This window comes from Hetaerina americana, unplaced genomic scaffold (genome assembly GCF_022747635.1).
Source record: "Hetaerina americana unplaced genomic scaffold, ioHetAmer1.1.p SCAF_2, whole genome shotgun sequence".
Classification (NCBI taxonomy): Eukaryota; Metazoa; Arthropoda; class Insecta; order Odonata; family Calopterygidae; genus Hetaerina; species Hetaerina americana.
Genome location: NW_027286763.1, coordinates 23,570,170 through 23,583,770, shown reverse-complemented (window position 1 = coordinate 23,583,770; position 13,601 = coordinate 23,570,170). Strand labels below are relative to the sequence as shown.

At 43.8% G+C, this 13,601-nt stretch overlaps 1 protein-coding gene across 1 annotated transcript in view; it reads left to right on the top strand.

Annotated features, from left to right (window-relative positions):
- spri (Src homology 2 domain-containing protein sprint) overlaps positions 1-13,601 on the top strand; it is a gene marked incomplete at its 5' end in the record, with an annotated part of 140,996 nt that overhangs the window by 90,734 nt on the left and 36,661 nt on the right. The gene's annotated exons all lie outside the window — the stretch shown is intronic.

The window sequence follows — 13,601 nt, the reverse complement described above, 5'->3', positions numbered from 1 at the left end:
ATGATTGAGGGCTTGCGGAAAGGGAAAATAGAACGAGAAAGAAATTCCAAAGTTAACATGTAACCTGAGATATGATTAATACTAGAGAAAATATGTTAACCTGTAGGAGGAGGTAGGGCGAAAGAAAAAGCAAGGATAAATAACAGACGAAGGGAAGAACTTTGAAAATACACCTGGAAACTTTGATGATCGGAAAATAATGCTAAAACGTAGAAAAATAGTCGGTCTCGTCACGTCTGGTCACAATGGCAAGAGATTTTGAGACTTCGCCACTTGAATAGTTTATGTAACTGCAAGAGGTGAGAAGGAACTGCTTAATAATCCTAAATAAATGTGTCATCTGACAGAATCATTCACTTGCCATAATCAAATGTTCCAGAATTTACTCCTAAGTACCAAAAACTAAAATATGTGGTTGGCCATTAAAAAAATGATTGAGAGGTAAGGGTAGACGGCGATGTTAGGGCGAATTCCGCGTTCAGGGACAGGTAGGGGGAGGATAGATTTGGCATCTTGGACGACATGAGAATATGTAGAACTTAACATTATTTTTGATCAATTTGTTATGTGTCATGGCATTTGTTCTGCCTGGGAGGCTATGAAGGGGCTATCAAAGGCTCATAGTCGCTCATAAAGCTTTCTTTTACCGGGAATCCTCTGCTAATGAAACTCCTCGTTTTATTCTATAATATATAACTGGTCACAAAGATATTATTTTTTTCATGACGTAAAAGAGCAGAAAATTAAATTAACCGGATGATTATTTTCAGTTCAACGGATTTGTGAAGCGTAAATATTGTTTAGCATAATATTAATACCAGCTTCATTGGAAAACATTCGTTGATTACACATCGAGAAGGAAGATTCAATTTGAATTGGTCCGAGTGTTGAAGGATTCGGGTTATAATCCACCTGCATAACGCACGAAGATTATAATGAGTGATGTAATGCGATCTAATTATCCGACCGGCCATTAGCGGCAGATAATTACAAACAAGCGCACCACGACGGGGCTCGAAAATCAAAACTCACCGATTCGCAAGCGATCCCACCCGGCAGACATAATCCGGTCGCATATTCCGCTGGATTCATCTCTCATTCCGCGCGATTTGCGTCCATGTTTAAGGGGAACAGAGAGCAAATGGGGAGGGGAAGGCGGGAAAGAGGAGAAGGGTAGAGGGCGGGGTATTGCAAAAATGACCCACGTGACCAACGACGGAGGAGGGGGGGTGACTGCTTGCTCGTGGGGGGCGGGGTTGCATGGGCAACGGGGGTGCTTGTTCCACGAGGCGCTGATGTCAAGGAGTCAGGATTCATTCGGAACGGAGGGACGGGTATTACCTACAGAAATGCCCCTTGTGGCTGACATGTGCGGCTTATAGTATATGCCCGCGTTTCAAAAAAATACAAATTTAACGATGGATTGGATTGTGGCATATTATGAATCGGAGACCTGAACGATAGGATAAGTATACTGGAGGAAAATAAATTTCTTCGTAACTTGGTGTTGGGGCGAATTCTGAAGACTAAATGGGCAGATTAAGAAAGATATTCATTAGCAGACAGAGGAATATGGCACGTTGAGAATATTAAGGAAAAAAATAACCAGATAGATTGGGCACACATCTGGAGACGACGTAATTCTGAAGAATTTAATAGAAGGGGAAATATAAATAAATGGAAGATCTAACTTTGTAGTTCCACACGAACGATTTATTCACACGACCCGGGTTTCGAAGTAAAACTTCATCATCAGGTACATGATGATGAAGTTCTACTTCGAAACCCGGGTCGTGTGAATAAATCGTTCGTGTGGAACTACAAGGTTAGTCCTTTCATTTATTTATAATGAATCGGTTCCATAAAGTTACGCCAGAAACCATCAATTATAGAAGGGGAAATAGCTGGAAGCGACCCACGAGGAAGGCGAAGGGACTCGTGCATCGACCAGATAAGAGAACAGCAGTGCGACCGGAGCATTGCAGAGAAATAGTGATTGGATAGGGAAGAATGGAGGGTCGTGCCGAAGTTGTTAACATTAGTCTCATGCGTAAAGTTTAATATGGTAAACGGGGCATATTTGTGGCCAAGTTCGAACAACTATTTGATAGGGCAGGTTCATGAAAGTCATACTTCTTACTTGGATTATTTTTCTTACGTCCTCTTTCAATTTTATTCCCCACGGTGGGGACCTTCGGTGTATTCTCCCCGCTTTCAATGCTGGAGGCACTTGTTTACTCTGCTCTCGTATTTCTGTAGTTGGGTTCTCTCAGCAAATAAGAGTAGAACTCCGTGGGCCTTCATTTGTGGCGGACGTCGACCGTGCCAAGTGCCGCCGCACACACCTTCGCACCTCAGGAGCGAAGGGGTTCGCGTTGAGCGACGTGGACACGTGCGGGAAGAACGAGATCGATATGTTCAGGCAGATGTGCCATCGCTAATTGCGTATGGATTAGTTTCCATTTGTTGCAAATAACCTTCTGCAAATTAAGTTTTTGCATCATTGGAATAATTTCCTTGAATGGCCTTCGTTACTCACCACGGAACTCGTAAAACTTTGAGAAACCTTCAAATGATAAAATGTTTCCAGCACTAAACTTACAAAATCGAATCCGTGGAAAAGGATCAGTTTGCCCCGTTAAACTATACATAAGTAGCGCGTTAACATGCCGCGAATGCAGTACCACGGATCGTTAAAGAGGTTGAAAATACGTGATGATTATTATCATAACAATGAAACTAATTCGACGACGGCTGAGTTACGCAAAGGGTGCGGCTAGAAGCGTGTCCAGGGTGGAAGGCCTTATACCGGAGTGACGATAGCGACCATGAATCCCATTCGCTTGCTGCGCGGATCCCTCGATCATTCATTTGCCTATCGATGTTTGGTTGATTTTCGTTTTCTCCATCCAGCGGTAAATTAATAACTTCCTGACGACTCCATTCCTTCGTTTGCCATATCTCTTCTTTTGACACACGTACTTTCTCGCGTAACTAAGATTTTCTTCTCCCATAGTCAAGCCGTTTTGTAAGTTTTGACTGTTTACGGACGCATGCAATCAAAGTATCTTACAAACGTGAGCAAAATTGACAAACCGGATTATTACAGCTTAAAAAATTCATGCAGTGGCATACAGTTTTAGGTTGTGCGTTTTTTCCAGTGTCTAATGCTGAGCATGAGCAATTTTGCGTAAGTAACTATTTAATGTTCATCGTAATCTGCAGTGACCGTCTTGCGTATCCTTCTAATAAATAGTCTCTTTCCTTGAGTACCACTAAAATTGGGTGTATACATGTATTTAGCATATTGCAGTAGGTTCAAAAAAGAGGCTAATTTTGCACCAATTTCCAATTTGCGCAGAAAATACTGTGATAAATAAAAAAAAGAACATCCAAAGTGTTCTTTGAAGAAAATATATTTTTTTTACTTTTTATGGCATCATTTAATTTTAGTTTTGCATCCAAGTGAGTTATCATTAAAAAATTTATTAAAAAAATGAATTTTGAATTACTTAAAACTTTTTATCGGCGCTCCTCATGGCATCGCGTATTCATCTTTTGTCTCAGCTTTTCATTTCGAGCCAATTTCAATAAAGAAATTACTTGAGACAAAAATATTCGTTCATAATGACTGACGACTGGGTGTTTTTTAACTTCCAAATTCCCTAGAACAATTTGCGTTTCAAGTTGCACATTTTTCCTGCAGTTAATCGCGTAGGATTCTTGGCACCCTTCCTCCTTCTCTTCCTCATGTCATCAATCTACCTGAGTTAGTCTCCGGCAAAAAAGTTTCCTATGATTCCTCTCTGCTCTCTATTCCCAAGGGTCCATTTCCCGTGACTTAAAAGACGCACTCCTAAGAAATTTTTCAGCCACTATTTCCATGTTTGTAACTCTGTTTTCTTTAAGCGCACATACTCGTATGTACGTATTTTGTCTTAATCATAAAAGCCTTCGGGCTGAACATCAAGTGCGACATTGATAGGCAGCTAATTTCTTCCATAACTCTTCCATAACCTTCCATCACATTCTCCGAGGTAAGTGAGAGATTCCATATGCTCCAAATTCTATAATTGATCCTCGTGCGGCTTCCTTCTGCCAGTCTCTTCATGCCATGGTGTTATCTAGCTCTCTTCGCGAATGCACCATGCTCTATGAATCAGGGAGACGAGATCATGTCTCCCGTTACACTCCAAATCTCGTCACACGGTCGGTCAGTCCGATCTTATCAATCTGCGCGATCAGCACTCTCTGGTGAAACTCGGAACTACACTGAAACTGCTACCTGACACCATTGGTGCTGCAGGAATCGGCTGCAGGTCTCAATTTTGCGGGTACGACGATTCCCCACGACCCGAAAAATAACGGCAAACTTCTTCTAAACACCCTTTTTTCCCATCATCACTCCTTTCGCAGTCCCGGCAGAAATCGCTCCCCAAAGCACTCGCAAATAATGGACCCTCCCGTCTCTCTCCCCCCTACCCCGGACACCAAACGGGTGCGGGAAAAAACTCCCATGACGCCATTTCCGCGTCGACGACCCATCCCTCCCGACGCCATCCGCGCCAGGCGCGGGGGTGAGGGGAACTGGACCACTCTCCGATCCACCCCTCCCCTCCCGATTCTTTTTTTTTATCCTTCCTTTGCTCACCCACCCTCCCTCGATGCAGAAATCCAGTTGCACGTAATAGCACTCGCGAAAGGGCGAAACAAGTCGCATTCGAATGCGCCCCAACAAATTTTCCCGACACTCGGGCGCGTCGCATCTGTGCATTCCGGCCGGTGTTGGCGACGGACGGATCAAATGAAGGGATGGGGGAGAGAGGGGGGGATGGGAGTGGAGGCTGGCACAACAAGGGGTTCAAAAACAAAAAAGGGAAAAAAACAGAAACCAAACCAGTCCCTTTAACGATCAGCTTGTGGCTTAAAAATTGCGGTTTTCCTGTCGTTTTTTTTATCATTTTGTTAAAACGAAAAATTCCGAACCCTGAAAATTACCACGTTTTAAGAGAACTACTTCCGATCATTATTTATTTACCTTTTTCGAATTTCCCTCTAATTTATTTTTTTCTTCGTCGAGGCAAAATAAAAAAAAACTTACGGTTCCGATTCGAACATACATAGATCTTGGAGTTGACGATTAGGATCAATGGTGAATGATGGCATAAAATAAATCTTCCCTTTCCCTTCCCAATTATCTCTCCCTTCCATCCGTGGTTTGTGATGCAGGACTTTTCATTGTGGTGGAAAAGGCTTTTCAGTCGGAGCACATCATAACCATGGTCACATAACGTTTCGGGAATGTACGTTAACGCTTACCACAATCAGGGAAACTCCGCCCGAGCATCGCTGTATCGACCATGAATTAAGTTTTGGATAATTTCCTGCCTCTGCCATCTACTGTAATACCTGCTCTTATTGCTCTTCCTTTCTTTCTGCCTCTTCGTTTGGGAATAATGCCCTTGATTTTACTTCGAGGAGCAACCAACGTTGAAAATCAAGGGAAGCATTCTTATGACAATAATTATCTATCATTCAGTCATTCAATATTTTTTTGAAAATGTTCAGCCTATTATTTCTAAAATATAAAATATTTTATCAGCATCAACGTGCTTTCAAATGAGCGCCATATCAAAATGTATCCAGAGCCTTGAACAGCCCAAAACGTTCATTATCCTCTGATTTGAATGGGACCGAGTGTTTTAATATGCTAGTCTCCATTAGATCAAGTTTTTGTGATTTCACAACTTACAACTAGTCGAGTAGGTGTTAACCAAATAATACGAGCAAGTAACGCGAAAATCATAAGGTACAATAGCAATTAACGTGGAGGCTTAACGCATTTATTTGAATTAATGATTGACAGTGTGGTGTACATCTGATGAATTAAAGATTTTACCTGCCAGCGTAATTCGTAAATGGAAAAAAAAGGTTTATTAGCGCCTAACTAGCTGTATCGGTGTTGGGATAAGCTTGAATTTTTCGTGTGAATTTTGTGGTAAGATAATTGCATTTAGCTGCTGTTAATGTGCATTCAAATTTTTAATTAATTATCCAAAAATAGTAAATGGCTGGGTTAGCTTAGAAATTCGTGAAATGTAGAGTCGATTTAAATAATGCGCTAATTCAGAATACGCGCGGAGAAAGTGCCCTGAGTTCCATTAATGCTCTTTGGAAAAATTCTGCGGTATTTACTACATTTTCATCCCATTAAAATGGAGTGCGTAAATATACGCCTATTTGAGCCATTTAACTCCAAGATTCCATTCATCATTCCCCCTTTTCCTGGCCTGTCCTCCCTCCAAAATAATTGTTCACTACATCTTGACCAAAACACTCGATGTCCATTATACGTTCATCTAAAAGGATTCATATGACTAGGAAAGTAAAATGTAACGATTTCACGTTTTCCTCCATTGGTGTTGACTAAACTACAAGAGAGCATTGGACCTGATGAAAAAGAAGAAATTATTTTTAAAAAAGCAAAGTACAGTATCGTATTCAGGTCAATAAATCAATATCGTGAAAAAATAATGATTGAGGCTTCTTTTGTGCCGAGCACTCCTCATATGAGTATGACGAGTGCGCAAATGGCGATCATGCGACAGTTCGCGATTGGTCGCGTCGGCGAAATTATTGGGGTGCAAATAATACAATAGAAGTAACGACTGGCTATAAGTTCAAAAAACACAATGAACGGCGTGCAATGCAGTGGCGGTGAAAATGAAGAATGGGTTCGATAATTTCATATTCCTCCTGAATCCCGGCCATGATTAGGGACCCCGCGAGCGTTGCACCCACCATTGGGCGGCGGCTGGAGGTTGGCCTCTCCCTCGCGGGGCCGGGGCGTCATAAATATCAGCCGCGGCATTCCTCCAGCCTAATGGTCGTGCCGATGGCCAGCTGTCCTTGGGAGAGATGACCACCGCAGTGGTGCGCGCCCCTCCTGCACCATAAGCCTCACCCCGATTCGATTTTCGATTTTGAGAAATAGAACGGAGGCTGGGGTCCGTGCGTGTGTGTGTGTGTGTGTGTGTGTGTGAACCCCATTGCTGTAAAAATAAATAATGATGACAAAAACGTTCCGGAGGGGGAGGGTGAAGGAGGGGTGTGGTGTAGATCGACGGGTCATAAATTACCGTGACCGCAGCTCTCTTCTCCATACCTCTCTTCCGCGTACCTCTCCCGGCTCATCCCGAAAAATTCCCTCTCCCGTTTGCAGTGCTGCTGCTGGGAAACGAATGCATTTGAAGAGGAATGCGTTTGTTTGTTTTCTACAAACAAATGTTTGGGAAGCCGATGGGCTACTGGGGGAAGTGGGGAGGCGGGGGTTTCGTTGGGACAGGGCTGCGTGAAACCCCTGTCCCGACGAGACGCCTCTTTTGTCACGTTCGCGACGATGACTGGCTCGTCGTTGCAATTTACGCCCCCTTCCATGATCACACAGCACGCCACGACAAATATGATGGACAGCAATTAATTGAAGAGTTATATTTTCTAAAGTGGCGTTAATCCATCAAAAATTAATATATATTTTTGAGAAAATTACCCGCAAACTTTTTTAAGACTCTCCCCACACAGAGTTAATAATCCTGAGTTTCCAAAATGTTGTTCCATTTCCTAGGAAAAGGCGTCGCCAATTCGGCATTGCGTCAGCTCTTGGCTCGCCATGCTTGCGTGCAATAGTGAACTTATCGTAACCTCTGACCCGTGAGTTATGTTGCCTAACAGTTCGACCGCATTCGTTTGGCTGGGAATCCCACGGAAACCACACCTACAGCAGGTGCACGAAATACAAGTGCAATAATTTGGTATTCGCTCAGCCCCAGTCGGACATTCAGTTCCTGATCATGCGTTCTTCTCTCGTCTCGTGACTCGCGTACCGTTTGAAGCAAGTAATGGCAACAGACGTCCGAGCAAAGAAATGCGTAAATTATATTGCAGGGAAAGAGTGGTCGGGTGATTGAAGAACTTCGACAAAAGGCGTTAACGATCCTATTTGGGGAAATACTTGAGGTCAATCCGTGCGGTGCACGAACTGTTCCACTGACCCGACGTTCGATGTCTGCCCCCGCGGATGCCGGGACTTCCTCCTCCTTGTCCCCCCGCCCCTTGGTCTCCTTCGGGGGGAGGACATTTTGCCATTTTGCGGCGTACTTGCTTCCTTGTCATCTCACACTGCATATTCCTCCTTTTTTCTTTTCCATACTCCGAAAAACATCTGTTTCCATCTTAACCCTGTCTTTCTCATTAACCCCTTTCATTAGGACTTTCATAATGAAAGAGAAGAGAGTTAGTAAGAAAAGGAAGGTAACTTTTAATGAAAGTTGCTTAGAAACTTCAATGGAATCCCATGGGGCCGGACACTGCGGGCACCCACAGCACAGGAAATGTCGGAAATATTGTACAGAAACGCCGAGTTCTTTGCGGCGGTAACTGTTCATAAGTTCCCGTCAAAACTTGCTTAACTCGTTGGCCAACTTCTGACGGGAAATACTGCAAGGGTACGCTACCTAACCATTTTGATGTCACCGAAATAGTATCCCGACGTCGGACGTCTTGTTAGCGTCCATTCATATTGCGTCGACTTGCGAGCGCACAGCACTTGGAAGTCCCGTGGAGGCTTGGGAGATCTTGGGGAAAATTTCTCGACCCGTTCGGTGGCTGCATCTGCGTTCTGGTGAATCGCTCCTGTAGGAAAGGGCGGCCCCACCACGGGCACCAACCCCTCCGCACCATCCCCCCGACACCCGCCCCTCGTAGCAGCCGCGGAGGGTGTACTCGGAGCGTCCGTGCGTGAGAGAGTGTGTGGCGCGCCATTTTTATTTTTTCCCTTGCCATCTGTTTCGGCAATCGTGATTTCCCAACACCTCCCGCACTCGCGTGTTTTTTTTTAATATCTCTCCCGCAATCACAGTGGCGGGACATTCCTCTTCAGCCGACCCTCCAACCCACACTCGCACCCACACATGCTCCCCTCCGACCCCTCTCCTCCTCCTCCTCTACTCTCTGCCCCCCCGTCCCCTGAAATTCCCCCACCCGCCCCACCTACCCTCTGCTTCCCCATCAACCCCCGCTGCTTGCACCCTGGCCGTTGAGTTAAAAGGGTACGCGATTACGTCCATATTTCGAGGCCGGTAATGCTTACACCCCTGAAATAGAGACATGTGAATTTTAATATTTTATTAACTAACTCTACGAATCGTACAATGCTATAGGCACTCCCGGATTTTGGTAATTACTGGCGTGTAGCAGAATGTCGCTAAGAGCCTGCTCAAGATTCAGACTAGTGAGGTTGGCCATCTCCTCGACAGGGCCATCGACTGGAAGTCTAATTCAAGAAATGTTCACTGTATTCCTGCGGCTATTGGAGTGATTTGAACTTAAAGTTGATGATTTAGGTCGGAACCAGAAATGAGTGAAGGTATGCAGGTCGAGGATATCTCTCGAAATTATGAAAGCTGGATTATTGCTATATTTCCTGCCCTTCATTGCGTAAAACTTCCGCTGAAATTACCCAGATAAAGTTTTGAAATAAATTTTAAATTATCTCAGTGAACTCATAATAGAATTTTCGTGTAAAATTATCCGACAAAAAGTGCCAAGGAACGGATAGGACAGAAAAAATCGGCCGCAAAATCTTTTCGAAACAGTCTGTGGAAGTATTTCGTCTGAGGAAAGTGCAAAGGAAGCAGTTATTCGAATGTTCCGTACTTCCGTTATGTATCGCTTTTAGATTAAAAGGTTTAAATTTTTTTTTTATTCTTGTGTATCGCCAGGTTAAGGCGCGTATGTTCTTCAACATTGTTAAATTTAAATATTTACTCTTTCCTTACGTAATTCACGATAATCGTGAATCCGAACTTGAAGACGTCACAGTTGCGTAAAATCAAAAAAAAACTTGTCAGCTGACATTAGTTTTACGAAAACTTCTCGCTTGGCCATAAATACGCGGTCAAAAGATGTTGCCTAGACACGCTCTGTCACACGTCTCTATGGCACCACTCGTGGAAGGATTTAGAAGTATGAAATATTCGCATTCCATCCATCATTTGAAGTCGGGAGCTTCCTAGGTCGAGGAAATTATTTGGTGGGACTTCATTTTTTAATGGAATGGCGGACGCAAAAGAAATGATAACGCAAAAACACGCAATGTGTTTTATTAGTTTATTCTCCCTTTCAGATTTATTACATGTATTTCGTAGTCCGTTTTATCCCTGTAACTATTTTTTCACCGTCTAACGTGTACTGTTTCAAATTTTCAGTTGAAACTTTTTCAAAACCTCATTTCATAAAGCGATGCACGAAGTGATTACCCACCTCTGCCCGCATCGACTGTCCTGCGAGGCGAGGTCCTATTGAACCCCTATCCACTCGCGTTAAAGGCTATCTTCTCCAAATGTGTTCCAATAGTTATAAGTCCTTGTATCTCCGAGAAGCACTTTGGTATTTCCGTCTTCACAGAGCTTAGGGCCAACGTCTTTGGCGACGAGGAAGAAAATGACAGTTGAATCCTTCGTGTAAGATGCAGCCCATTTATATATTTATAAAATACTTCTCTACGCATGTGGTTGAACTCAATCACTCCCGACAGCAATCAACAGGATGTCAGCGATCGTTTGGCTTTCTGCTGAATTACGGGGTAGGATTATCAATTTTAAAAAAAACTGTTACAGGTCTAATAATATTGTATTCTCCAAGCTTAGTGACGATTTTATGACGTTTTTATCATATTTTCAAAGAATAGAATCAATCACCGTCCTATTTTTTTTCAGCTATGTGAGCAGTTAATGTGTATGTATGTGGATTGGTATTTGCTTGTACTATTTTGAATCAACGGTAAGGTTTTAGCAGTCCCTTCCGCGTACGCCAGTTTATGCGGCGTCCTCGTCAGCCGCCGGCCACACGTACCATGCCCGTGCAATCAGTGCGCAGTAATTTGATTGTGGATTCATGACGACCGAGGTGCCTTCAGCACTCCAGCAGTGGTTACCTCAGGTTGGCGTAAACCCGCCTCGTCTCGGTCCGTCCTGCCCTCGCCCGCCCGACCCCCGAACCCACAGTTGCCCACGCGCCGCCCCCTCCGCCGCTCTTCCACCCTCGGTTGTCGAGGGTGCCGAAGAGAGTGGTATTTTGCTCCCTCCCCTCGAATGAAATGCCGCATCCCCCCTTACGCAGTCGTTGTTTCCACGACCGAGCTTTGCCATTTGGATTCCTGCCTCCTCATTCCGGCACTTAATTCCTTCATCCCCAGCGCGCACCCCTTCCCTCCTCCAACCGCGTATCTACCTTGCCCACCCGCCCTTCCCCCCCCCCAAACGGAATCCCCCTTGGACCTGTTAGACGAAATCACTCTCACTTTTGACCTCCTGAAAATTAGACCGGCGGCCTTTAATTGCATGCTCTTGCTCGGAGGGCAATGATGGAAGAGGGTACCTCAATAATTATATCGAGTCACTTGAAAATTCTTCAATGTTTCGAGAATGAGTGAAGCATATGACTTACCTAACATTTAACAAGTGTTTTCTCATGAAATTCATTATTATTGGGATCGGAGAAAGAAAAGAGACTGAAAGCAATGCACAGCTTGATTTTTGCGGAAGTACGTATTATGAACCTAACGTATGTTTTATACCTATACGGTGAATTCTATATATTGAAATTATTTTCCGACCTGTGTTCTAAGCTTACGTGCCTTTTATTGTTTTACATGTAGCGAGCGTGGCTTCGATCTGTTTACAGGCGCCATCCTCCAGAAATTACAGGAAAGTACACATTTTTTCTAAATTTAAATTTTTAATGGGTTATAGAGCATCATCGAAGTCCTCGGTGATTATCGACTGTCGATATATCAGTTCCTACGAGTTTCCATATCGACCTGGTCCATGTGAATAAATTAGGAAATCATCATATCGCACAGAGTGTTTCGTGCAAACAAAGAGATTTATTTCCGCGCGCTTAGGTTGGTGGCGTGAGACGTTTGAATGGGGGCCGATGGGGGGGGGGGAGAATGGGTTAACCGCCGGAAGTGGCGTCACGAGGGTCACCACGTGCCCAGCTAGTGAATGGACCGCTCGGTTTCGCTGCCGAATTGCTGTTTGCTTGCTTTGGCTCGGGGATTTTCGAGGTTCGGCGTCAGCCGGCCTGCTCTGGGCCTCCAGACCCTCGCGTGACCACGTGCGGAGTGAGTGAGTGATGAAAGTGCATCGTGAGCGCACTTCCTCCCGGGAAGGGGTCGAAGTGAGAGACCCAATTTGCTTCTCATCCACATTCCTGTAGCGTCGATTGCAATCAAATCCTTCCTCGGGAGTGAGGCCCCTTCATTCCAGAATGACGAAATAATCTTAACTGCCAATAAGTGTAACAATGTAATTCAAAGGAATTGTTTAATTAGTTACTCAAGTTGGCGACCATACTTTATTTTACTCAACTGTTTCAGAGGGTAAGTAAACTAAGGGCGAAATATCACCCCTCCTAGCGCGGTTGCTTACAGTTATTCTGATACCTTATCGGGAGAAATGGTATCTTAAATCCATCCGTCCTACAATTTAATCTCTTTAATCCCATAGCCATGATATCTCTCACCGTATTACGATGGGGCTAATGTTACATTTTCAGCATCATCGCCAAAGAAACCTCCCTCCAACTCATGCTAAAGAGATTCAATCAGTTATTCAACCATTCCTTTGTGAGAGATTCCAACCAAGTTCTTCCAATTGAGAGGTTAGTAACTATTGGCTGTGAATTTGTAAGGTAATTTTAAAAGGCCAATATTGATTTTTTAGAACTCTTTACCCATTTTTGGTCAACAAGGTGGCCACCAACGGGAGTGAGAATTTGACAATGAAGAAGACAACTGTAGCGAAGTACTGCCCGTGGTCAACTTCTTCAGATCATTTCACCACAGGCAATACTTCGCAACTGTTGTCTTCCCCGTTGTCAAACACTCACTCATGTTGATAGTCAACTGAATGACTGAAATATCTTTATAGAGTTCTTGAAAATAAATAATTGCTATTGACCCCTTAAAAACTCCTCCAAATAATTTATGTATGCTACTAAGTTTGTCATAAAAAAGCTTTTCAGATCTTGCTCCTCTACGCCACACAAGATCTAATTCGGCAGCCAATCCAGCTGCGTATTTTAAATGAGGCCTTACTAGCGAAAGATAACATTGCTCTTTTGCATTCATCACTATGCATTTGATGAAAATTTAACTAGAATTGCTGTTTGGTGGGCATCTTTGTAAACCACTGCTGAAAATAAGTGTATTTTACTGTTACCCACGGTTCAAGAAACTGCGGGAGATGCCTCAACAATAACTTTTAACGGAGTCATCCCCTAATGGGCATGTCAGTGCAACAATTTCAGAGGGTAAAAATCATTCATCCAGGTCAAGGAGAATGATTTTTACACTCTGAAATTGTTGCATTTTACCCATGGTGTTAATGTCGTTAACGTAAAGAAAGAATAGCAGAGGTCCGATAGCCCTTCCTTGGGGAACACCTGGGGTAATTCTTTCTGCATCAGAACTAACTCCATCCACGAGTATGACTGCCCTTTAGTACTTACCCATTTAAAAAGTATTTTATCCCGCCCAG